This window comes from Neofelis nebulosa, chromosome 2, assembly GCF_028018385.1.
Source record: "Neofelis nebulosa isolate mNeoNeb1 chromosome 2, mNeoNeb1.pri, whole genome shotgun sequence".
Lineage (NCBI taxonomy): Eukaryota > Metazoa > Chordata > Mammalia > Carnivora > Felidae > Neofelis > Neofelis nebulosa.
This window is the reverse complement of record NC_080783.1, coordinates 96,868,017-96,895,719: the sequence shown is the minus strand read 5'-3', so window position 1 is coordinate 96,895,719 and position 27,703 is coordinate 96,868,017. Positions and strand designations below refer to the sequence as shown.

The following is a 27,703-nucleotide window of genomic DNA, read 5'->3' as shown; positions in this document are numbered from 1 at the left end:
TGCCAATACCATGCTGTCTTGATGATGACAGCTTTGTAGTAGAGGCTAAAGTCTGGGATTGTGATGCCTCCTGCTTTGGTCTTCTTCAAAATTACTTTGGCTATTCAGGGCCTTTTGTGGTTCCATATGAATTTTAGGATTGCTTGTTCTAGTTTTGAGAAGAATGCTGGTGCAATTTTGATTGGGATTGCATTGAATGTGTAGATAGCTTTGGGTAGTACTGACATTTTGGCAATATTTATTCTTCCAATCCATGAGCATGGAATGTTTTTCCATTTCTTTATATCTTCTTCAATTTCCTTCATAAGCTTTCTATAGTTTTCAGCATACAGATCTTTTATATCTTTGGTTAGATTTATGGGAATTATTAAGTTTTTAGGTGTGATTTGATACTATATTTTAAAAAATCCTTTAGAGACACTTACTAAAATATTTATAGATGATATGATGTCTGAGATTTGTTTTAAAGTGATGCAGGGCAGAGAGTTAGCTGAGGACAGAGATGTAATAGGACTAGTTCTGAGTCAAACATTGTTGAGTAATGAGTTCATGTGGTTTATTATACTGTTCTCTTTCTACTTTTGTAGACTTTGTATGACTGATGTCCATTATAAAACAAAATTAAAAATGACTATCTTGGTAAAAAGAACAGTGGTTGCTCAAGTAGTTCTTGCAATGGCAGATAGAGGTGACATAACTATATCATTCATTACAAAACTTGTTTTTGTGAACCTATACCTATCTATAAATAAATAATATTTCCCCCTGCTTTATCCTGTAGGGTTTTGATGGTTTCCTGTCTTGCATTCAGGTCCTTTATCCATTTTGAGTTTAATTTTGTGAATGGGGTAAGAAAGTGGTCTAGTTTCATTCTTCTGCATGTGCTGTCCAGTTCTCCCAGCACCGTTTGTTAAAGAGACTGTCTTATTTCCATTGGATATTCTTTCCTGCTTTGTCAAAGATTAGTTGGCCATAATTTTGTGGGTCCAATTCTGGAATCTCTATTCTATTCCATTGGTCTGTGTGTCTGTTTTTGTGCCAATACCATGCTGTCTTGATGATTACAGCTCTGTAGTAGATGCTGAAGTCGGATTGTGATGCCTCCTGCTTTGGTCTTCTTCTTCAACATTGCTTTGGCTACTCGGGGTCTTTTGTGGTTCCATACAAATTTTAGGATTGCTTGTTCTAGATTCAAGAAGAATGCTGGTGCAATTTTGATTGGGATTGCATTGAATGTGTAGATTGCTTTGGTTAGTATTGACATTTTAACAATATTTATTCTTTCAATCCATGAGCACAGAATGTTTTTCCATTTCTTTGTATCTTCTTCAATTTCCTTCATAAGCTTTCTATAGTTTTCAGCATACAGATCTTTTACATCTTTGTTTAGGTTTATTCCTAGGTATTTTATGATTCTTGGTGCACTTGTGAATGGGATCAGTTTCGTTATTTGTCTTTCTGTTGTTTCATTATTAGTGTATAAGAATGCAACTGATTTCTGTACATTAATTTTGTGTCCTGTGACTTTGCTTAATTCATGTATCAGTTCTAGCAGACTTTTGGTGGAGTCTTTCAGGTTTTCCATGTATAATATCATGTCATCTGCAAAAAGTGAAAGCTTAACTTCATCTTTGCCATTTTGATGCCTTTGATTTCCTTTTTTTTTAAATTTTTTTTTCAACGTTTTTTATTTATTTTTGGGACAGAGAGAGACAGAGCATGAACGGGGGAGGGGCAAAGAAAGAGGGAGACACAGAATCGGAAACAGGCTCCAGGCTCCGAGCCATCCGCCCAGAGCCTGACGCGGGGCTCGAACTCACGGACCGAGAGATCGTGACCTGGCTGAAGTCGGACGCCCAACCGACTGCGCCACCCAGGCGCCCCTGATTTACTTTTGTTGTCTGATTGCTGATGTTAGAATTTCCAAGACTATGTTAAACAACAGTGGTGAGAGTGGACATCCCTGTTGTTTTCCTGATCTCAGGGGGAAAGCTCTCAGTTTTTCCCCATTGAGGATATTAGCTGTGGACTTTTCATAAATGGCTTTTATGATGTTTAAGTATGTTCCTTCTATCCTGACTTTCTTGAGGGTTTTTATTAAGAAAGGATGCTGAATTTTGTCAAATGCTTTTTCTGCATCGATTGACAGGATCATATGGTTCTTTTCTTTTCTTTTATTAATGTATCACATTGATTGATTTGCGAATGTTGAACCAGCCCTGCAGCCCAGGAATGAATCCCACTTGATCATGGTAAATAATTCTTTTTATATGCTGTTGAATTCGATTTGCTAGTACCTTGTTGAGAATTTTTGCATCCAGATTCATCAGTTCCATTCATCAGGCCAAATTAGCATTTGTATCCATATTCATCAGGCTATATTGGCCTGTGGTTCTCTTTTTTTTGGCTGGGTCTCTGGTTTGGGAATCAAAGTAATGCTGGCTTCATTGAATGAGTCTGGAAGTTTTCCTTCCCTTTCTATTTTTTGGAACAGCTTGAGAAGGATAGGTATTATCTCTGCTTTAAATGTCTGGTAGAATTCCCCAGGGAAGACATGTGGTCCTGGACTCTTATTTGTTGGGAGATTTTTGATAACTGATTCAATTTCTTTGCTGGTTATGGGAGTGTTCAAGTTTTCTATTTCTTCCTGTTTGAGTTTTGGAAGTGTGTGGGTGCTTAGGAATTTGTCCATTTCTTCCAGATTGTCCAGTTTGTTGGCATATAATTTTTCATAGTATTCCCTGATAATTGCTTGTATTTCTGAGGGACTAGTTGTAATAATTCCATTTTCATTCATGATTTTATCTATTTGGGTCATCTCCCTTTCCTTTTTGAGAAGACTGGCTAGAGGTTTATCAATTTTGTTTATTTTTTTAAAAAAACAACTCTTGGTTTCATGGATCTGCTCTACAGTTTTTTTAGATTCTATATTGTTTATTTCTACTCTGATCTTTATTATTTCTCTACTTCTGGGTTTGGGGTGTCTGTGCTGTTCTGCTTTTATTTCCTTTAGGTGTGCTGTTAGATTTTGTATTTGGGATCTTTCTTGTTTCTTGAGATAGGCCTGGATTGCAATGTATTTTCCTCTCAGGACTGCCTTTGCTGCATCCCAAAGCATTTGGATTGTTGTATTTTCATTTTCATTTGTTTCCATATATATTTAATTTCTTCTCTAATTGCCTTGTTGACCCATTCATTCTTTAGTAGGGTGTTCTTTCACCTCCATGCTTTTGGAGGTTTTCCAGACTTTTTCTGTGGTTAATTTCAAGTTTCATAGCATTGTGGTCTGAAAGTGTGCATGGTATGATCTCAATTCTTTTATACTTATGGAGGGCTGTTTTGTGACCCAGTATGTGATCTATCTTGGAGAATGTCCCGTGTGCACTCAAGAAGAAAGTATATTCTGTTGATTTGGGATGCAGAGTTCTAAATATATCTGTCAAGTCCATCTGATCCAATGTATTATTCAGGGCCCTTGTTTCTTTATTGATCCTGTGTCTAGATGATCTATCCATTGCTATAAGTGGGGTATTAAAGTCCCCTGCAATTATCACATTCTTATCAGTAAGGTTGCTTATGTTTGTGATTAATTGTTTTATATATTTGGGGGCTCCCGTATTAGGTGAGTAGACATTTATAATTGTTAGCTCTTTCTGATGGATAGACCCTGTAATTATTATATAATGTCCTTCTTCATCTCTTGTTACAGCCTTTAATTTAAGGTCTAGTTTGTCTGATATAAGTATGGGTACTCCAGCTTTCTTTTGACTTCCAGTAGCATGATAGATAGTTGTCCATCCCCTCACTTTCAATCTGAAGGTGCCCTCAGGTCTAAAATGAGTCTCTTGTAGACAGCCAATAGTGAAAGAAACCAGAAAATTTTCATGTACTGATTTTCCTCACCTTTTATTGAGGGGAGATCTATGAGTCTTAGAATATAGGTCTTTCTTGCAGGGTTGATTAGTTTTATACAGATTATCTAATGGAGAAGGGGATTTTCTTTGGTTAGGGTCACACTCCTTTTGGTAGAAAATGAAAATGCCACATCTGACATGGAAGGACTGAAATTTCAGGATTAGCTGTCAGGACTTGAGTACAGATCCTTTTCAAAGTACTGTTTTCAGTTCAATCAGCTCACTGTTCTTCAAGATTCGTGTTGAATTTTTTTCTTCTTTTAAAAATAACAGCTAATATAAAATTGAGCAACATAGTTTAATATCATAATACATATATTAAAATAATTTATAATAAGGTTTTAGGAAGCTTCCTGAAAACCCCGATAAGAATTCTCAGTAAAGTTAATTACAAGTTGAAAGGGAAACCCCATCACATTATTTGAGAATGCAGTTGATGAAACTAAATGTAATTATATTCTGAATATTTTATTCAATGGAGACTTAAACTCATTAATTTAGGTGTTAGGCCTGGAGTTGTGTGCTCACATGAAGACTGCCATGCTCAAAGCAGAGCCTGCACTGTCTTCTACTAATTTAAATCCAGCCCATTTGTTCCCCAAGATGGGCCCCACATCTGGAGATCTGTCCATGGTGCTGAATCACTCCCCGATGCAGTTATATAGTTCAAAGTACCCAGCAAGAAAAGTTTATCTCCTAGAATGCTGGAGCTTGAGAGAATGTCAGGAATCATTCTTGTCTTTGGTTCACCACACTACTGGTTTCAAAGATGATTAAAAATTTTAAAGAAACTTATGAACTGGGGGATCAACATAGTGTGCTAACTTCCCATTTTGCCAAGAAAGGAAATTTTGTAAAAAGTAGCTATAAAATACTATCACCATCATTTCACAAATGATATGGGCATTTTAACAGCAGACGTGTATTTTCTCAAAACAAAATACAATTCCTAAATCAAATGCAGTGTTAGTTTTATGAAAAATTCATTCCACTGTCCTTATTCTCTCTGTGTCTCTGTCTCTGTCTCTTTCTGCCTCCAATAAGTTGAGAATGAGAACATGGATTTGCAGTTTGAGGAATAATTGATTATTCCTTAAATGCTTTGTTCACTGAATGAGTCTTTATTGACTTTATTAGGGCTTGGTGCTAGGGATACAGAGATTGGCTCTGTGTGTGTATGTGTGTGTGTGTAAGTATGTAGGTATATATGCATATATCCCTTCCTAGACATTATACTCAGTCCATTCTTTGCATTTTACGAATAATGAAACTGACAACCAGGGAAATGTGTGGGTTTTCTTAAAGTTACACAACAATGAAACTCATGAGATTAATATTGTCTTAAAAATATTATTGAATATTTAGGACATAATAACTGATCACAAATACATATTTACTCGGCAGTTCTCTGAAATGGACTTAAAGATGTTAAGGGTAGGAATAGACTATGGCTATTGGTACAGTACTAGTTTAGTTTGATGCCTTACCTCTAATCCAAAGGACCTCTTTGAAATATTCAGATATTTTTAACATTTTTAACAAAATATTGACTTGTCAAAAGCCCATTAATGGGAAGTTGTATAAGGGCAGCATGTGGTATTTGTCTTTGTTTATTGAGTAGTAACATGGAACGGAGAAAGCACCTCATTCTTCAGAGGCATTACTTAAAAAATTTTAGCACATGTATTCAAAGTCCAAGAAGGTCATCAAACAATTCTTTGATAATAGCCAACAAAGACATTGCACAAACATGTTTTTAAAAATTGTTCCTTGTGAACATTTTTCTTCTCTAATCAGCTTAGAGGTGGCTAGATTCAGATTCTGGTATGTTTCTTTAAAACATGTATTTATTGTTTTCTTGTTTTGTTGTGTTTTACTTACGACTGTTACATACATACATATAATTACAGAAGTTTTCATCTAATGTGGTACTGAAAATTCTTGCTTCTGTCCTTAATAGCTCCTTTATAACAGGATCTTGAGGCACCCTGGTGGCTCAGTCAATTAGGCGACTGACTTCAGCTCAGGTCATGATCTCGCAGTTTGTGGGTTTGAGCCCCATGTCAGGCTCTATGCTGACAGCTCGGAGCCTGGAGCCTGCTTCAGATTCTGTGTCTCCCTCTCCTCCTCATGCTCTGTCTCTCTCTCTCTCTCAAAAGTAAATAAACGTTAAAAAAAATTAAAAATAAAACAAAACAGGATCTTAAGCCGTATAATTATCAATTCTATGTAAACTAGAATATTCATTTTATTTCAATATGTAACTACCATGTATGATATACATTCTTAAATTTCATCTACTTTGTTCAGTGTTCTGTCTTCAGTGCCTGTAATAAGGTCTGCCACATAGTATGTGCTCAATGTGTAATGCTAGATGAGTGAATGAATTTATAGAATTTTGGTACTAGAAGGAAATTCACAGATTAGTTAGCTGGTCACCTCAATTTAATTACAGTACTGAATAATCATCTATAATTTTACCTGCTTAAAATTGCCTCATTTTGGGGCAACAATAGCACCCTGATTTTTCTGTTGGGTGAACCATTTCTCATCTGCATTTTGGGTGGAGCTCATCTCATCCTACTATTCCAAGGATGAGGTGTTGACTCTGTCATAAGCCAACAAATGTATTCTATTCCCACAGTGTACTCTAAATTTTGGAATAATGTAATGTTGGTCATACAACTTTGTTATTTTTCATCATAGTTGTTTTGAGCACAGCGATGGGTGTCAAGACTGGAAAGTTGACCCAGTAAGAACTGGGTTCACAATTTTGTTTCTGTACTGGAGAGAAAAATAACTTACTGATAGGGTTGTAAGGAAGATAGGATGTACTCCTGGAGTTGATGGAAGCCATCTTGTCACCTCAAGGCAGAAAACCTTCCATGAAATAAAGATATTGTGTAGGAAGGCAGAATGGAGAGAGTGAGTTTAGTTCTGATGATATTGGTTGAGTTCCTGGATCCAGCCACCCCCGAAGTGAGATTTTTAGTGACCTAAGAGAATGAATTTCTTTCAAACTTAATCAGCTTGAGCTTGATTTCTGTCGCTTTCAATGGAAAGAGTGCTGATTTCTGTAAGCAAAAGCTACCTTTTATTAATTAGTCACAGTTTTCAAAGCAGATATCTCATTTAACTCTTACAAGATTCACCTGGGACTACAGCCTACTAGCCAGGAATATCCAAATATATGCATAAATATGCTAATTCTGTTGTGATTTTATCCTACTAGACTGTGAGCTCTTTGAGGTCTGGGTTTAGGTCCCAGCATTTGGACCTGAACACACAGTAGGCAATTAGTAAATGTTTTGTAAAGAAACTATTGAAGCCCTGCCACTTAACTTGTCATGACTGGTCGAAGCTAAGGGACAGAACAAGGTCTCAAACCCCAGTCTAGTGCTTTGATTGCCCACCTTGCCTTTGAGGCCTGGCCACTTTTGGGGTATAGTGATATGTGGGTTTTCACCTTAACTTCATTACATCACGAATTCCATTACCTGCTTAACACTAACCAGTTGAGCTTTCCATTGCTTGTTTCCATGGCAGTAAAAACAAAATATCAAACTCCTCACATGCCCACAAGGTCCTAAGTAACCTACTTGAGCTCTTGCCCTTCTACTCTTCATCTTGCTCGACCACGGCAAGCTCTCTTTTTTCTACTTTGAACATGTCAGGATTGCTGCCATCTTAGGAGCTTCACTTTTGCTCTTCCGTCTGCCTGTGACACTTTTCCCCAGATCTTTGCAAGTGGATGCTCTTTCCTGCCATTCAGGGCTTGGCTAAACTGTTATCTCTTTGGGGAAGCCTTCCTTATAGAAGGTAGCCCACCCTATATAAAGAATCCTACCACCATCCCTCTCTATTAGGTCACCATTTTCTTTTCTTTTTTAGTGTTTATTTATTTGAGAGAGAGAGCACGTGCACACATGTGTGCAGGCAAACAGGGGAGATGGCAGAAGAGAGAGGGAGAGAGAGAATCCCAAGCAGGCTCCATACTATCAGTGCAGAGCTTGACACGGATCTCGATCCCACGAACTGTGAGATCATGACCTGAGCCAAAATCAACAGTTGGATGCTTAACCAACTGAGCCACCCAGGTGCCCAGCCATTTTATTTTCATCATAGCACATTACCTAAAATTATCTTGTTTACTTGTTTTCTTTGCTTCTTCCCCACCAAAGTGTCAGGTCCGTGATATCAGGGACCTTGTCTGTTTTGCTCCCCACTTGTATCCCCACTTGTATGCCTAGCATAGCACCTGGCACATGGTGGGTGCTCTACAAAAACTACTCAAATGAATGCTGTCAAAATACAAGACTGGGCACATTTTCAAGTACTTGCTATTCTTACTTCTTTGTCAGTTCATTGGGGTTTTATTTCTTGTGGTCTAAATCTTTAGTGTTGTTATCAGTTTAGCTTAGCAGATGCCAACTTACATGCCAAGAGAAGTTGCATCACTTAAAAGATCGTGGATAAGATATTCCAGCATTGCCTGGAAATTATGAAATGTCACACAGAGACAGTGCTTTCAGAATCCCACCGATTTAATCACAATTGATTTTTGTCATTAGCATTTCCCCCCAGTTTGTTTCTTTCAGCCTCTTTGGGTCATAGATGGCCATGTAATGTCCTATCCATGCTGACTCTCAATTTCATCAGCCCAAAAGCAAACTAAGGAAGGAGTTGGGTGTGTTTAATTGTTATGCAATTGCTATGGTGTGTTGATATGGATAATAAAAAAAAGACTGGTGGTGCAGAGTAACCTTAATCATCTCCTGCTTAGGATCACAATATTAATTTAAATGTATTGCCAAGCAGAGTGTTATATCTCCAGCAGCTATGTTCCACATTTAATTATTATATTTAAAAGGAAGTCTTGGGGTGCCTGGGTGGCTCAGTCAGTTAAGCGTCCGACTTCAGCTCAGGTCATAATCTCACAGTCCGTGAGTTCAAGCCCCACATTGGGCTGTGTGCTGACAGGTCAGAGCCTGGAGCCTGCTTCAGATTCTGTGTCTCCCTCTCTCTCTGCCCCTCCCCTGCTCATGCTCTGTCTCTCTGTCTCAAAAATAAATAAAAACATTAAAAAAAATTTTTAAAGGAAGTCTTAACAACCCAGAGAGAGGAAGTAGTGGGTATGAGGGGGGAGAAAAGGTCACCACAGATCCACAGATTCATTTCATATCCTGTAATTGTGCATTCATCCAATGGCAGGCCCTAAGCCCTGGCTTATCCATGGGTTCGATCAAGTACTTAGCCACTGTTTGACTCTGAGTCCCCAAATGCCCCAAATATGCCACCAGATCTTATAATCCTCCCCTCTGGAGCAAAATCAGGTCAAGCTAAGAAAAGCACTTAAGAACAAAAGATGCAGCCTTAGGATTTTCAATCACGAACTCTCTGAGCATCTCCTATCACCCAGGATACTTGTTAGTAAATGTCTGGAAAGAAAATAAGAATGTGTTGTATGGAGAGAGGAAGTTTTTTGTTTTTTTTTTTTTTTGGTTCCCTTTTCTTGGTTTTCATTCTTTGTGACCCATTGTGCTTGCTTCAGGAAGGTTTCTGTTCATGCCAGCCCATCTTATTAAGCCATCACTGTATGTGAAACACTTATGAGTTTTCCTTGGGGGAAAACTAATAGCACCGAAAGCATTTGTTGGATACCTGTTGTGTGCCAGATATTTCAAATATATTATTTAATTCTCTTACCAAAGAGAAAGTGGGTAGGATTATCTATATCTGACAGAGTAACCAGGTACAGATTATCCTTCTGATAGATGGATTCAAATGCAGTGTGGTCTGGGACACCTGGGTGGCTCAGTCTGTTGAGCATCCGACTTTGGCTCGGGTCATGATCTCGCGGTCCGTGAGTTCAAGCCCCACATTGGGCTCTGTGCTGACAGCTCGGAGCCTGGAGCCTGTTTCAGACTCTGTGTCTCCCTCTCTCTCTGTCCCTCCCCCACTCATGCTTGTGCTCTCTCTCTCTCTGTCTCTCTCTTTCTCTTTCTCTCTCTCTCTGTCAAAAGTAAATAAACATTAAAAACAAAAACAAATGCAATGTAGTCTGACTGCAAAGCCGGGGCTCTTTCTTCCACCCAGAATAAGCAGCCCTAGGGTTCCTTTTGGGTGCTATCACTCATGACCTCCAGTGTCTGCCTGAAGTGGAGTGTTACAAGGGTCTTTGAGGCTGTATTCAAGCTTGGTGGGCATGAGTGGTGAGATTGAGTAGCCGGGTTTGCTGTTTGTGTGCTATTTATGTTTACCCCTGTTTCTGCAACACATATGATAAAATCCCCTTAAAAGACTTATGATTTTATAAATGAGGGAAGATAAATGTAATATAAAATGAGGGAATATAAACCAAATTGATGGATTGGAAAGGCCTCAAGTGTGTGTTGCCTAACATGCGGCATTTGAATGTATAGCACATTTGAGTGTAAGCATATCTCCGTTGAATGAATAAATGAATACATGAATGGCTAGTTTGAGGCATTTGATAACTTTCTGTTCTCTTAGGTTCTCAACATATTTACAGGTAGCAAGTCTTACCACCATAAAACTACATATCAGAACTGCATTACTTATAGTTTCCTATAGGCATGACAATCCAGGACTGTATTCACAGTATATCCTTGTGTTTGTTTTAATTTTGTTTAATCATGCTTGATGTAACAAAGGGCAATATGAAGAATGCATATGGATTCTTGTAAATATTCTGTTGAAAATGGGGCCAAGTCTATTGTGCAATTCTTTCTATAGAGAATGACTTCTGTATTACACATTCATTCAACAGACCTTTGTCTTGCATTATCTTGTTTAAACACTGTGCTAATGGAGCAAAAACAAGCTACATCTCTGACCTCTGGAGCCTACAAAGTGAGTGATGGAAAACTGTTTTTATATTTAATAGATAAAAGTAAGAATTATTATTTGTGATGTGTATAGGGCAAAACAAGGAAGGTGATGGGATAAGGAATAACAAAGCTAGCATCACTGAGGAGGTGACAATTCAAGTGAGGCCTAAGGATGAATGAGAAGGAATCGTCCAAATGAAGGGTGGGGGAAAATGGTATTCTCAGCAGAAAAAAAACAGAATGTGCAAAGGCCCTGAGGCAGGAAAATACTTCACCATGCCTGTGGAACTAAAGGAAACCCAATACGGCAAGAGTCTGGTGAGGGAAGGGGAGGGGTTATAGTAGTAAATGTGGAGAAAGGCTATTCAGAAATGAGAAGGAACAAAGTGAGATACTAAGTATAAACTGTCTCTACAATTTTTTAATTAAAAATTTGTTTGAATGTTTATTTTTGAGAGAGAGAGAGAGAGACAGACAGTGAGGGGTGGAGAGAGAGAAGGAGGCACAGAATCTGAAGCGGGCTCCAGGCTCTGAGCTGTCAGCACAGAGCCCGACATGGGGCTTGAACTCATGAACTGTGAGATCATGACCTGAGCTGAAGTCAGATGCTTAACTGACTGAGGCACCCAGGTGCCCCATAAACTGTCTCTACAGTTTTTGAGAGCCTGCTGTAACTAGGCATTGTGTTAAATGCTTTACATCTATTATAGTGTGTCTCAATTGTTCATCTGTCCTTTTTTTATTTAAAAAATTTTTCTTTAATGTTTATTCATTTTTGAAAGAGAGAGAGAGAAAGAGCACAAGTGGGGTAGGGGCAGAGAGAGAGAGAGAGGAAGACACAGAATCTCACTGAAGCAGGCTCTAGGCTCTGAGCCATCAGCACAGAGCCCAACGTGGGGCTCAAACCCATGAACTGTGAGATCATGACCTGAGGTGGAATTGAAGGCTTAACTGACCGAGCCACCCAAACACCCCTGATCTGTCCTTCTACTAATGCTTCCTAGTGGGTGTTCCACTGAACACTAGTCCTCTGAGATGTTCTGCAAAACGAAAGTTTCTTGGCTAAATAAATTTGGGGATACCTTCATGCTCTCTTGCCTCTTGGAGATTTTCAGAAACATAATGTGTCTGTACTAATACACTGAGATTATTCGATGTTACTGGGTTTGCTAATAATCTTAGAAATTGTTTTCTCTCCTTGTAGTTAGTTTATAGCTAATAACTGAGAAGATCAATACATTTAAAAAGAAAACAGAACTTGCTGATGAAGTATCCATTTGGGAGCAGAAGGGATCATTACCCTTTCAAAGATTTTTTCTGATTTCATTTTGGTTATTTGTACCTCTGGTAGTGTATCCTACTGACCTATTTCATGTGTTCTATAAACAGTTCTAGTTCAAGACAAGCTTCACAAATGTCAAGCACTGTCTGTTTATTTGTGGAAGGAATCACACATTAAAAGATAGTTTTGTCTATCACTATGCTATTTGTGAATTCTAATCCTTTATCACATGTTATATAGATCAATGAATCAAAGAAATGTCTTTAAGAAACTAAGAGAAATTAAGTTTCTTTCTGATGAAGCTCTTAAATTAAAGGTAAGAATCCCTTCTTTGCCTGGATTGCTTTCTCAAAACAGAAGTGAAAATAGTGAGTTATTATTACTGATTCATTGCATTTTGTTGAAGGAGGACATCAAAACAGTTGAATATTTTAATGAAATTTTAAGTGACAGTCTTCAAAGTGCACATGCTACCTTGCGATCTGAGAGAGAGAAGAATGTCAAGAATAAGGACTTGGTAAGAGTTGGCTGCTGAGTTTTACTGTAATTTGGCTTTGGAGGCTTTTTGTTAATTGGGTGAGGTGAGCACAGTATGTTCACTTGCTGTTTACCACAGTAGAGATTGGGCCTCTGGGAGCCAAATCTCCATCTGCAATGTGAGCTGCAATTTCACTAGGACCACCAGGAGGAGTTTTGCTATTTCCAGGACTAAGAAGTACCTGTGTTTTCACAACTAGGTAATTATCACATCATTTCAGCTCTGCCCTCCAAGATATGAAGAAAATTCTAGCAGATATTTGAGAGATGAAGGGTGATTACTAGCCAAATTGTGTAGTCCCTTTCTGTCTTAATGCTGAACACATAATTTTCAATGTGAATAGGGAAGGAGATATCTATTATCTATCTATCTATCTATCTATCTATCTATCTATTGATATATATTCCACTAAGAAAGCCATTTGTGAGCTCTTTGATTTAAACTATTTTCTACCAAGTTGGCTTTCTCCTTGTTATATATATGCCTCAGGATCTTTCTTTGTTGCAGTGTACAATCATGTTGTGTTAGGTGCATTCACATTGTTGTATGATCATTATTTCTTGAATGTCTTTTCTCATATCTGTCTTAAAGTCACAAGATGGAAATGGTGAATTCGAGGATTGAGAGCTGAGAACCTTGAGGTCCAATAACTGTGAACTGGAAGGTATGCTGTCTGTTGAGGAGAAATCCCCATATGAGTACATGACTTTGCATTGGGAAGGGAAAGAATGCCTTCTTGCCTTCATGGTTCTTGCCCTTTTCCTGTCACACCAAAGCCAACTCTCAGGTCATGTGCACACTTATAAAGAAAATCCATTTTTTACAGAAAATAAAAAGGCCTTAGAAGACAAGTGTAATGCATTGAGGTCTGTGAAAGCAATCAAGGAAGCAAAAGTCAAACAGCTGAAGGAGAAAGCACATATCCTTGAAGAATTCTATAAACAAAGAAAAGTGGCTGCAGAAGAGTAAGATGTTCAAATATTTATTGTCACAAATCCTGTTGTATGAATGAATGTCATGGCCGGTATAGAGAATTTTTGCCAAATGCATTCGGTAGAATTGTGCCTGACCTTCCTACCTTGCTTTCTGTAACCTGCATTTTCCTTTCTGTCCTTAGTGCTTGTCACACATTATTGTGTCATGTATTTAGGGTGAAAGAGGGAAGGTACCAGCATCAAGAACACTGATCCCTGATACCCTCTGGGTCCATTTACATTGTCCCATGGATTTCAATCCTATCACTTGTCTTCTCAGCCGGGAATTAGGTCATTTTTGTTCAGCACCAGACATGGGTCAAAAATATGTAGGGGGGAACGGCTAGGTGGTTCAATTGGTTGAGCATCTGACACTTAATTTTGGCTCAGGTCATGATCTCATGGTTTGTGAGTTCGAGCCCCACATTGGGTTCTGCGCTGAAAATGCTGCAGCTGCTGGGGATTCTCTCTCTCCCTCTCTCTCTACCCCTCCTTCCCTGTCTCTCTCTCTCAAAATAAATAAGTAAACATTTTTTTTAATTGGGTAAAGAGAAGTTGAGTTATATTGCTGCAGAAACAATGGGAATTTCTTTCTGGAAAATGGGTTGGGGCACCAGCAGTACTGGACCCCTTCATGCAGTCTGCCATTGAGGTTGTTCACTGCAGGCCCAATCCCTAAGAAGGCCTGGGTATTGCCTGTCCCCCTGCATTTCTTATGTGTAACAATCTTTGGTTCCAACCAAAACCTGCAGCTTCGCTAGGGCTCATCTTTGCTGACTGACCCTCAACTACACTTGTTTACTTCTACGTCTATGTGCATAAAGTTATTTAGCTGCTTTGCAGTTCAGTTTTCTGTCCCCGAATGTATTGATGAGTCCTGGGGAGACTGGCTCCAACTGCCAGGCTGGCTTTGTCCTGGGCTTCCTTCTTCTCCATCTTGGTCTCGTGTGTCTTCATGGGGTTGTTAGAAATTTGGTGCATTCACTCACTTGTTTCCTCCTTTGTGCAGTATTTCCTTTTGTTCTCAGAAGATCAGGGCCTTTAGAGTCCCTCATTCACATTGAAAAGTAAACTCTTCCTTCCCTTCCCTGGGGACTCAGCTTCATGATAGTCCTTCCCACACCTGGGGTGGGGGCTGCTGTGTCTCATTGGCATCTTGTTTTTGTTAATTTGTAAGCTCTTTTTGGGAGTGGGTACAGAGCCCTGACCACCTTTCTATCTTCAGCCTCTTACAACAGAGCCACTACATTACAGCCACTCCAGAAAGCATTTGCTGAAGGACTGCCTGAGAAGCCAGAGGGAAATGCACGTGCCTTTCTCTGTCTAGAGATTTTTTGTCAGTTTCTAAAAGTCAGGGCTCCCCGTGGAGGTGTAAGACTAATGATGATCTGTTGCTCCATCCTAATGGGTATAGTTGATCAGACATGGTTTTTCACATTGAACTGAAAAGAGTCTTCACCATCCCAAACAAAAGACCAGCTCTGGGAAGGCACAAAGTGCAATGTTATTTGATGACTTCGTGACAAAGGAATAGAAGCAGAAAACTAGAAAGACACCTCCAATTGCAGAGACGTGGCAGCAGACAGAGGTTGATTTTAACTTAAATGAGGTGTTCAGTTCATTTCTCTGATTGTGGTGTCAGTCTGCATTTATGGGAGAGGTGAGGGAAGGGATATTTGAATCTAGGCCTTCAAAAGTGCTGGGAGGTAAAAAAGGAAGAATTTCTGGACCTTGGCTCCTGGATTAGGTATATATCTTTCTCATCTTAGGAAACTGAAAATGGCACAATGTGAACTGGGGGCAATTGAGAATCAACTGGAAGCTACAGAGGAAAATTTGAAAATAGCTAACGAGGAAATATACAACTACAAGTGAGTTCAGATACTAATTAGCAGTGGCTCATGAAACCCCTGTCCATTTCTTGTTTTTCACATTTGTACAAATTTAGACTCAATTAACAAGTAATATAAATACATATTCAGAGGACATATCCATAGAGAATGAACAGATAGAAAAAGATAAGATTTAGAAAGAACAAAAAACAGTCAAGTTACTAAACATTTCCAGAACTCCAGTATTGGCCTGACCATGTGGAAACTTCATCCATGCCAACATTCCTCAGGGGTGGTGTCAACTCTCATAATCTATAGGAAAGCAGTGTGTGGTAGGATGAATTATACCCATCAACATGGTAGTGCCATTTGATGGCCCTGGTTTCTGGGAAATATGGTGAAAATATATGTTAAGGGACAAAGAGCTTTATGATGAAAGACACTTGTCACATGATGAATTAGGGAAAGATTAAAAATGGGAAGGAATTCTATGAACTCTGAACCCTACAGGCAGGGAATAATGAGTAAGGAAAGGATGTAACAATAGCTTTGATCCTACTGTACATTTATAATCATGTAAGAATAAATTGTATCAGGGGACAGATACGAGGTTGATGGCAACGTGGGCAGATTATTTAAAATCATACCCAATATTGGGCCTTATCTGACAAAAGCAATTGTGACTCACAGGCAACAAACTGAACAAACACGAGAACAGCTACAGCAGGCAGAGCTCACCTTCAGACACCAGGTAATCTGAGTTCTGCCTGACTTACTGAACCCTTAGCACCTCATACAGGTGAGTGTAGTGGCCCTTGGAATCCCTAAACATGGGCTTTTCATTGTTGGCTTTTTCAGATTGCAGTTCATGAGAAGAATGCTCAGCACAACTGGGTAAGTGTTTTCTTGTTTCCTCCTCTTTCTTTGGTGCACAGCCTGGCAGGACTGAAGGTGGATGTGTTTTTTCTCCCCCAGATCAAGACTCAGATCTGGGACAGGGAGATGGCAGAGCAGAGCAGGGAGGGCGCCCACTTGAAACAGGTGTGGGAGCTTGACATGTGGTTTTATGGGTGTTTCAAGGGATGACAGCTGTGCTGTTGTGTATCTGTGGTGTTGTAACTCTTTAGAAGTCCATTCTTTTTCTGTATCCAAGACTGGATGTTATGGAAGGAAAGAGGCTGCCTGAGGGACACATGAGGCAGAAACCAATGCCTGGAAGACCAGAGACGCAGAACCGTCCAGGGAGAGGTAAGGAGCACATTGTGATATGCACTGGCCTAATTTCTGCTGCAAAGCCTGTTCCTGTCGGTGATCATTGTGTGGCCTGGACAGAACCACAAGCACTACCTAAGGATAGCAGGTGGCCTGAAGGGGTGACAGGAGGGTGTTCTCCTCTGGTGCCCTAGCAGCACTGCTAAATTTCTGTAGTTTTCCTTTTCTCATTAGTATAAGATTAGTCTAAGTACATTTCTAGTCAGACATAGTTATATAATAACTGCTCACATGTGGAAGGCAGCTTACATATAAGCTGAAGGATTGAACAATCCACCTAGAGCCAGAAGAAACACACACATTCTCTTCCGTTGAGGGTTCTTTGATGTTATCCGCCAATCGATACTCTCGTTTGTATTCTTTTTTTTAGTTAAATTTTTAATGTTTATTTACTTTGGAGACAGAGAGTGTGAGTGGGGGAGGGGCAGAGAGAGAAGGAGACACAGAATCTGAAGCAAGCTCCAGGCTCTGAGCTGTCAGCACAGAGCCCGACGCGGGGTTCGAACCCATGGACTGTGAGATCATGACCTGAGCCAAAATCAGATGCCTAACTGACTGAGCCACCCAGGCATCCTCATTTTTGTTCTTAATCGGTAATGAAATGGTGATTTCCCATGATGTACACTGAGAAACCTCTGTCTTAGTGATGACTTCTAGATTGCTAATTGAGCCTGTCATCACTGACCTGTCCACAGTTATTTGATTAATTACAAAACAACATGAACTAAGGCAACATGAGGTCTTTATCAAGGTGAGGGGAGGTTCTCCCCCTTATCCTTGGGGGTCACCTGAGGCATGTGGGATACCCTCTGCCTCTGGTCAGGGACCTGACTGAAGGGAAAAATTTAAGATATTTGAGGAATGAGAGGAGAGATTGTTTTCATTCCGCACAGTCCTCTAAAAGCAGAATAAACCTCTGTCCCTTCTAGGGTCTTTAGTAGATCCACAAACTCTGAAACCTCTGAGTTACAGCAGCTCTGACTGTACCAAGAATGCAGACAAGGACAAGGTAAATGCTGGGGCCATTCTCAGGTATAAGTCTTTCAGGAAACCCTCATCTTTCGGTACATCACACTCTCCTGGCCTTGTCTCATTTTGCATGTTGTGTGGTATGTCTGTTTAATTCTTTGTTTTCCAAACGCACACTCATAACCCAGGAGCCCACAGGCTTCTCTGTTTTCATTCAGCTTATCGTCTTTCTGTGGTAAGTTTAGAATCTCGAAGAACTTACAGGTTGAAGACCTTAGGGCTTTTCCTGCGTGTTTGTGTAAATAACACAAGGAGGATGACCCCATACTCCACACGCCAGTCTCCTGGCCTGACTCCTTCCATACCTCAACTTTGTGGGATCAATGTTATTGTCATTGTTTTCCTCTTTTTGGTCAGGCAATTAATGTGTTCAGACAGTCCCCTTTTCATCAGAACCATGCACTTCCTGGGTGTTTCATATGCATGTTACATGCAACTTATGGTCGTGGCTGAGCGATGTTTGCTTTCAGCCCAGTCAGCTGCAATGGTCCACTTTGCCTGTTCCAAGCAGGGTTTGGTCCCTGTTCCGGTAAGATTCCAGTCTGCTGCTGCCTTGGGCTTGTAATTGGGTCTGACCAGATGTATCCATTTGTTGGGGCTGTGGTGACCCCTAACTGCAGGGTGCTCTTCCTGCCCCTGAGAGACTCTCATTAGTCAGTAGAGCCTTCAGTCAGCCCAGATATCTGCCACCAGTCTGTCTGTTGGGGTTGTAGTGACCCCCAAAGTGCAGCACTTTCTCCTTGTGCAGCCCCTTTGAAGTTTTTATTGGTGGCCGAGGCCAGCATTCACATCAGATGTCTGCCTCCAGCCCACTGCGGGGGCTGCAGCCCACTGGTGTACATGGTTATCTTCCCCTCTCCCTGCGCCAGAACAGGCTGTCAGAGATGTTTGCGGAAAGAGTCATGTCAAGAATAGCTTTGCAGGGACTCTGGCTGGGTTGGGTGGGACTGGATGGCACAGTCCCCGGGAGAATGCAGGACAGGGCTCCAGGTATAGCAAGGGAGGTGAAGAGCGTTCACACTGGTTCCAGCAAGTGTCTGCGTATCTAGGCTTGGGCAGGGTCAAGAAATGGCACCCACCTGGTCTTTCATTCTTGGAGAAGTCGGCTGGAGACCCCTGCCCCTGCTGGGCATGTTCTGAGATTAGTAAATAAATCTTCTATTGTGTTGCTGCCTTTCAAAGGGCTGCCTCTGTGTTTGCTGGCCTGGATGTTTGCTATGCTGACTCATTAAGGGAGGGGATTCCTATGGCTCTCCAGCTCTCCAGAGCTAAGCCCTCTGATTTTTAAAGTTCATGGACTTAAGGCCCCACTGGTTGTATAAACTCGTGAATTTAAGCCCCATGATTTTCAAAGCCGAATATTATGGGGATTCATCTTCTCAGTGGAGGTTCCCCGTATCTGAGATGAATGGTGAGGGGTTTCTTCCTCTCCCATCTCTGCCTTTGTGGTCTCCCTCCCATTTGTGTTTGGTCTCCTTGGGAATTCAGTACCAGCCTGCTTTTCTGCTTCCCTACCCTTTCCAGTGTAGCTCCTCTGAGCGATTAAGTGTGGACAGTCACTTCTGCCAGGTTTGGGGTTGTTTTCTAGGTTAGTTCTCCTGATATGACTGTTTTCTAGGTGCATCCATGAGATGAGGTAAGCTTAGGACCCTCCTACACTGCCATCTTCCCAGCATCCTTCATGACAGTATTCTTTTTCCAAATAGATTGCCCAGTTTTATTTGCTTATTTATTTTTAAGTTTATATTTTTATTTAAAAACTTTTTAATCAAAATATTTTTTTCAGGAATAGAATAGTGATTCATCACACCTTTAACACCCAGTGCTCATCCCAACCAGTGTCGTCCTTAATGCCCCTCACCCCTTTAGCCTTTCCCCCCATCTAACACCCTACCAGAAACCCTCAGTTTGTTCTCTAGTATTTAAGATTCTCTTTTGGTTGGTCTCCGTTTCTGTTTTTATATTATTTTTGCTTCCCTTCCCTTATGTTCTACTGTTTTGTATCTTAAATTCCACTTATGAGTGAAGTCATAATGATATTTGTCTTTCTCTGACTGACTTATTTTGCTGAGCATAATAACTCTAATTCTATCCACATTGCAAATGGTAAGATTTCGTTCCTTTTGATCACCAAGTGGTATTCCATTGAATATATATCCCACTTCTTCTTTATCCATTTATCAGCATGACAGTATTCTTATTATGACCTCCTCTTGTAATGGAAGCATTTTGTCATGATTGGTTGCATCTGCTTTAAAATCAATATCTAGGGGAAGTATTTTTCTTCTTATATTCTCAATAGTGTTCAGGTATAACATAATTTCCTAGTAGCATTACAATTCCTTTGAATTTAATTACAAAATATGACCAAATCTCACCCATCACTAGCTATATGATTAGATAGATCTTCATTATAGCAATCTCTAATTACTTTAAATTTGGAAACATCCTAGTATTTGGGCTTCAAATATGTTCTTGTGATCTTCTAAACTATAATTTATTTATTGCACAAAATGTAACATTTCAATCAGTCCCAAAGCATTCTTTCATTTTAAAAATGATCTTTTCCCTTGCAACCATCATCTAGTAAACTGTGATTTTAAGTGATTTTCTTAAACACTTATGTTTGAAAAACATATTGATGAAGCATCATATCTTCATGTTAATTCTTTTTCCATTCTGTAATATAAATGAATTAAAAATGGCTGCTGTATATTGGCAGGCTGGTCCCATTTGCTCAATATCCTGTTGCTGCCAAGCTCAAATGTTTATACATCCAGTTTTTTGTTGTTGTTGTTGTTGTTGTTGTTGTTGTTTTTAAGTAGCCCTAGGGGCGCCTGGGTGGCTCAGTTGGTTAATCCTCCAACTTCAGCTCAGGTCATGATCTTGCGGTTCATGGGTTTGAGCCCTGTGTCAGGCTCTGTGCTGACAGCTCAGAGCCTGGAGCCTGCTTTGGATTCTGTGTCTCCCTTTCTCTTGGCTCCTCCCCTTCTCTCTCTCCCTCTGTCTCTCTCTCTCTCTCTCTCAAAAATAAATAAACATTAAAAAAAAATTTTTAAGTAGCCATAAATTGGGTTTTTTTTGTTTTGTTTTTTGTTTTGTTTTTTTTGCCATTTCACTGTCTGCCTGATCTTCATGCCTGTGAAATTACGACAAACATCCGCTAATCAGAGATTAAGATCACCTCTGGCTGTCAAAGACCCTAAGACTTCTGAACTCGAGTCCCTCAGCCAGGCTGCTGAGAGACAACACGTAGGCATGTAAGTACCCTCTCCACATTACCTCTTCCTAAGATGCTACCTTGCCCTCTTCTACTTCAGGGTGGTAGCCACCGGAAGGTCAGATGCTGTGAAGTCCCTCCCCTCATGCAGACCTGTCAGAGTGGCCCAAATAATGCTACCTGCATGCTGCTGCCACCTCATGGTCACATCTTTCTCCTTCAGCCTGAAAATTCTTGAACTCAACTGTACATTCTTCCCAACATTGAATGTTTTTCTGAATTGGAATTATTTGATTCTGTTGTATTGCCGCTAAGAAGAATGCATGGAAACAAATTAAAAACAAGGATTCTTTAGAATAAGTGAGCTAGTCACAATGAAACACCTGGCCGTTTGTACATTTTTGGAAAATGTTAAGCCATGATGTGAAAAACATTGTCCAGAATCTAAATAGGTCCATGCTGTAGGATCACCAACTTTATAGTGAGCCCATCAGTAACACACTCTTTGAAAATCAGAAAAGCACATAATTCCATACTATAGAATACAATGTGGCATATATGTTATCATCTTAGTGTAAAATATGTAAAATGGCTACTTTTGTCAATTATATTTATTGTGTATTCAATTTTTTATAACATACATGCTATTATTTAAATAAAACAGCAGTAAGAACATGAAAATGAGTGTCAACTGTTAGTAAATAACAGAACTCATTATGCAGTTACATGTGTTAAAACAATGATTATTCATATACTTTTAATATTATTACAGTTTTAGATTTATTTTAAAAAGAGTCCATATGGTACCAAATAAATGAGTATTTTCAAAGCTGAAAGCATTTGCATTATGTAGATACCCAGTCCTCCAAGAGGTGACATGTAACTTCCCACTTCTTGAGATGTGCACTTATTTCTCTAGAGAGAACATACATCATGGACAGGGGAGAAACCTGAAAAGCACTACCTCAGCCGTATGATGAAACATAAAATTAACAGTGGCAATTCATCTTGAGAGTAAACATTCTTGATATGAATCGATAAGGATGGCATTTTGCCTCTGTGATCTTGTGCCACCAAGCACGTAACTCCAGTCTAGTCATTTGAAAAAACATTAGAGGGGCGCCTGGTTGGCTCAGTCGGTTAAGCATCGGACTTTGGCTCAGGTCATGGTCTCACAGTTCATGGGTCTGAGCCCCACATCGGGCTCTGTGCTGACAGCTTGGAGCCTGAAGCCTGCTTTGGATTCCGTGTCTCTCTCTCTCTGCCCCTTCCTCACTCACACTCTGTCTCTCTCTGTGTCTCAAAAATGAATAAACGTTAAAAAAAAAATTAGATGTATACCAACTGAGGATCATCCCACAAAATACATTCTACAAAAGTACCCCTCAAAACTTTGCAGATCATGAAAAATATGGAAAGTCTGAGAATTGTTATAGGCAGGTAGAGCCTAAGGAGACAGGATGACTGGATGTAATGTGCCAGCTGGGATGAGTCTGGAACAAGAAAAGTTAAAACCTCAGCAAATCTGAGTAAAATAGACATTGGTCAATTATATCAATTTTTGATTACTATACCAACTCATGTGACATTAATAATCAACAAACTGAGTCTTAGGTATGTGAAAACTCTCAGTACTATCCCCACAATTTTTATTCAGTAAATCAAACCTATTGTAAAATTAAAAAGTTTATTAGTAGTCTTGGTTTATGTTTTTAACACATAATATGGCATAATTAGTCCTGCCCTGAGTGACTAGTATCTACTCTTATAGTTATTACTATTGTTTTATTTAAATGATAACATTTATGTTATAGAAAACTGAATGATACACAGTATTATGTAATTCACAGAAACAGAAACATCTAGTTTCTATAGTTTATGTTAAGATAATAAAACATATACAACATATGATATATAATGATTTCTGATCTAGAATGGGTGTGTCACTGATGCACTTTCTATAAAGTTTGTGCCTACCGTGACATTGGCTAATTAGTATTCATAAAGAGAAAAATGACAATAAAAGAATAGTACCAACATGGGCGATATAGATTACTGTGGGGGATAATATGAAGTTGATGTTAAGACACTGTATTCCTAGGGTGTTGGCTGTTATTTCACCTCTTTCTTTTCTAATTTTATTTATTTTTGTCCTCTCTTCTTTTGTTAATGAGTCTGGATAACAGTTTATCAATTTGGTTTATCTTTTCAAACAACCAGCTCTGGTTTTCATGATGTGTTCTATTTCTTGTGTGTGTGTTTTATTTCCTTTATTTCTGCTTTAGTTTTTATTATTTCCTCCCTTCCGTATTTGGGCTTTGTTCTTCTAGGCTTGACGTTAGTTGTTTTTTTGTTGTTGTTGTTTGTTTGTTTTTGTTTTTGTTTTTTTGAGATTTTTTCTTACTTCTTCAGGTAGGCCTGATTGCTATAACCTACCCTCTTATATCAGCTTTTGCTACATCCAACACTTAAAGTTTTCATTCAAATTCCAGTTAGTTAACATCCAGTGTAATATTAGCCCCAGGTATACAATATAGTGATTCAACACTTGCATATGACACCTGGTGGTGCTCATCACCAGAAATGCAATCCTTAATCCCCATCACTTATTTTACCCATCTCCCACCCACCTCCCTTCTGGTAACCATTTGTTTCTCTATAGTTTCTAGTCTGTTTCTTGGTTTCTCTCTCTTTCCTCCCCACCCCATCTCCTCCCTGTGTTCATTTGTTTTGTTTCTTAAATTCCACATGTGAGTGAAATCATATGGTATTTGTCATTCTCTAACTTATTTCACTTAGTATAATAAATACTCTGTAGGTCTATCCGTGTTGGTGCAAATGGCAAGATTTCATTCTTTTTATGGCTGATACTATTCCATGCATATATCTATATATACCACACCTTCTTTATCCATTCAGCAATAATGAACACTTGAGCTGCTTCCATAATATGACTGTTGTAAATAATGTTGCTAAAAACATAAGGGTATGTGTATCCCTTTGAGTTAGTGTTCTTGTATTATTTGGGCAAATACCCAGTAATGTGATTGCTGGATCATAAGGTAGTTCTATTTTTAACCTTTTGAGGAACTTCCATACTCTTTTCCACAGTGGTTGCACCACGTTTGCATTCCCACCAATCAGTGCACAGGGGTTCCCCTTTCCTCATATCCTTGCCAACACCTGTTGTTTCTGTGTTGTTGATTTTACCCATTCTGACAGGTGGGAGATGATATCTCATTGTAGCTTTGATTTGTATTTCCCTGATGATAAGTGAAGATGAGCATCTTTTTACGTATCTGTTGGCCATCTGGATGCCTTCTTTGGAGAAGATGTTGCCCAATGTCTGTTGCCCTTTAGTTTTATTGATTGTTTTCTTCGCTGTGCAGAAGGTTTTTATTTTGGTGTAGTCTCAGTAATTTATTTTTCCTTTAATTTCCTTTGCCTAAGGAGGCGTATCTAGAAAGAAGTTGGTACGTCCAATGTCAAAGAAGTTACTACCTATATTCTTTGCTAGGATTTTTATGGTTTCAGGTCTCACATTTAGGGTTTTAATTCATTTTGAATTTATTTATGTGTATGATGTAAGAAAGTGTCCAGTTTCATTCTTTCGCATGTTGTTGTTCAGTTTTCCCAACACCATTTGTTGAAGAGACTTTCTCCCATTGGATCATCTTTCCTGCTTTGTTGAAGATTAACTGATCCTATAATTGTGGGATTATTCCTGTGTTTTCTATTCTGTTCCATTGATGTCTGTGTCTGTTTTTGCTTCAGTATCATACTGTTTTGGAGCCACAGGAAGGATCCATTTCTGATTGATATAACAATCTCCTGGTCAGTTAGAGGTACTTGACTGAGAAATCATTGTATCATTCAGATATGGATGGATCCTTCCTCTGTCTCTGTGTTTCCATGCCTGAACTTCTGGCTGTGCCCAAGAATAAGGTAATCTTCAACAGTAGATGGGACATATGAAAAAGACACAGGAACCATCTGAAAGGATTGCCACTGATCAGATCAAGACAACCTGAACATTAAAATGAATCATGGCAGGAATGGTTTCCCAATACTGAATGATAAACAATCCATGAGTCTACAGTGATACCTAAAAAACATTTTTAAAATGGGGATTGGAGAAAAGAGAAATACCTTTACAAAAGATTACACACAAATAAAGGTAGAAATAGAAAATGGAGATAAGAAATCACCTTTTAAAAACCATCATTCTAACAGTTTGGCCACCAATTATCAGTAGATGCTAAAGTTGTTGGGTGAAATAATGTTGGGGCATAGGAAATGGACTGTGGGAACCACAGTGAACTTAATAACTAACATACAAAGAAACCAGGCTGTGTCATGTGGCTCATGATGCAGGGTCAGTGTGAAGGGCACAATATCAGACAGTAAAAGATTTTGAAAAGAGAAGAAAAAACAGAAAAGTATAGACAAATAGAATGCACATATTGGTGGTGAATGTAAAGTCCAAGAGAAGAAGGTCACATTGAATTCACTGGATAAAAAGATCCTGTTAAAAATCAACAACTAGCTAAACCAACCAACCAACCAACAACCATAAGCTGGTGACATGATACTCATCTAAAATGCAAGGTCATAGACATTTTGAAAATAAGACACTGGAAAAAACTAAAGTATGTAAACAGCAATCAAAGAAAAGCTGCTCTGGGTATAGTAATATCAGATAAAATATACAGAAGGCAAAAAGCATTGCTAGATATAAAGAAAGTTGGTACAAAGTAATAAAAGGTATAGTTCACCAAGAAAGGAAAAGTTGTGCATCCCCAATTACATGGCTGCCAACCATATAAAGGGAAGTATGCCAAAAACTGCAAGAAGAATCAAATCCTCAAGTAGAGTGGGAAATTTTTTCACAGCCCTCTCTCAGCAACTGATAATGGGCAGACCCCAAATCAGTAAGGATGCAGAAGATTTGAACAGGAAGCCATCTTAATATAGATTATATACATAGACATATATAGAAATATATGTAGATAGTATATATAAACATATGTTAAATAAATAGTTAAAATAGATACAATAAAATATGCTTTAATATATTTTCCTAGTAGGTATTAGGGAATACAAAATATAAACTTTAATATTATATATAATTAAATGTAAATAATACAAATATTACAAATACTATAAATAAATTTTAAAATCTAATGCATAATATATTAACATACAGAATTGTTATTTATAAAAATTAATACTTTATAATAACACTTATATTAATACTTATTAATATATTATAATTATGTATTATGTATTTTGTGTATGTGATTTATCATAAATATATATTAATATGGTATATTATAATCAATATAATTATAAGAAATATAATTAATTATAAATATTAATATATAGATGTATAAATACACAAAATAAATGTAAATATAGGGAGAGAAATATATACAGAAATACTCTATCAATTTCTATGTGTATATATATAAAATATATGTATAATCTATAGATTTCTGCACATTTGCAATTATGTTCCAAGAACATCCTCTGTGGGTTTCATTCTTTTGAAATATATTTAGACTTGCTTTATGGCCAAACTATGGGAAAGAGGAGAGAAGGAAACAAACCACAAGAGACTCTTAACAATAGAGAATAAACTGAGGGTTGATGGAGGGAGGTGGGTGGGAGATGCACTGGATGAGTGATGAGTATTAAGGGGGGGCATTTGTGATGAGCACTGGGTGCTGTGTGTAAGTGGTGAATCACTGAATTCTATTCCTGAAAACAATATTGCACCCTTATGTTAAATGAAATTTAAATGAAAAAAAAAAAAAAAACTTTTGTAAACATATGACGTGTGCTTAAAAAATAATGTATCCCCAGCTGCCTGGGTGGCTAGGTCTGTTGAGCATCGACTTTGGCTCAGGTGACTCACGCCCTGTGAGTTCGAAGCCGACATTGGGATCTGTGCTGACAGCTCAGAGCCTGGAGCCTGCTTCAGATTCTGTGTCTCCTTCTCTCTCTGCCCCTCCCCCACTTGTGTGCGTGCGCTCTCGCTATCAAAAATAAATGTATAAAAAATTTTTTAAAAAAGTATTGCTCTAAACTTCAGCACTTTTTAAAATTAAGACTTGTTATAGTTTTTTGGGTATTGAGCTGTGGAAGTTCTTTATATATTTTGGATATGATTGCTTTATCAGAGTTGTCATTGGCAAATGTCTTCTCCCATTCAGTAGATTGTCTTTTAGTGTGAATGGGTAAAGAAGTGATTGATATATATATCGATATCTATCTATCTATCTATATAGATATATATCGATATCTATATCTATATATCTATATCTATCTATATCTATATATATATCACACAGCAATATTATTCAGCCATGAAAAAGAATGAAATCTTGCCATTTTCAACAACATGGATGGAACTAGAGAGTATAAGGCTAAGTGAAATAAGCCAGTCAGACAGAGAAAGATAAATACAGTATGGTTTTATTTACGTGTGGAATTTAAGAAACAAAGGGTGGAACAAAAGGAGAGAGAAACAAACCAAGAAACAGACTTTTTTACTATAGAGAATAAGCTGATGGTTACCAAAGGGGAGTTGCTTGGGGGATGGGTAAATTAGGTGATGGGGATTAAAAGGTGCACTTATCATAAGCACTGAGTAATGTATAGCATTGTTGATTCACTCTATTGGACAACTGAAATTAACAAAACATTGCATGTTAACTATACTGGAATTAAAACTAAAAACTTAAAGTATATATAATTTGCATACAATAAATAAAATCAGAAAATTTATT

At 38.6% G+C, this 27,703-nt stretch overlaps 1 long non-coding RNA gene across 3 annotated transcripts; it reads left to right on the top strand.

Moving 5' to 3' along the window:
• The first annotated feature begins 11,870 nt into the window (after positions 1–11,870).
• On the top strand, positions 11,871–26,011 carry LOC131503779 (uncharacterized). Of its 3 annotated transcripts, none has more exons than XR_009257596.1 (10): positions 11,873–12,363; positions 12,454–12,564; positions 13,177–13,249; positions 13,412–13,550; positions 15,329–15,430; positions 16,082–16,142; positions 16,250–16,285; positions 16,367–16,432; positions 16,545–17,672; positions 20,864–26,011. It is a non-coding gene; the product is annotated as an uncharacterized LOC131503779 (long non-coding RNA). The 3 variants fall into 3 exon arrangements; XR_009257595.1 differs by having other exon boundaries at positions 11,875–12,363; positions 15,329–16,142; positions 16,545–16,639; positions 17,593–17,672; positions 20,864–26,010; XR_009257594.1 differs by having other exon boundaries at positions 11,871–12,363; positions 15,329–16,142.
• The last annotated feature ends 1,692 nt before the right edge of the window (positions 26,012–27,703 follow it).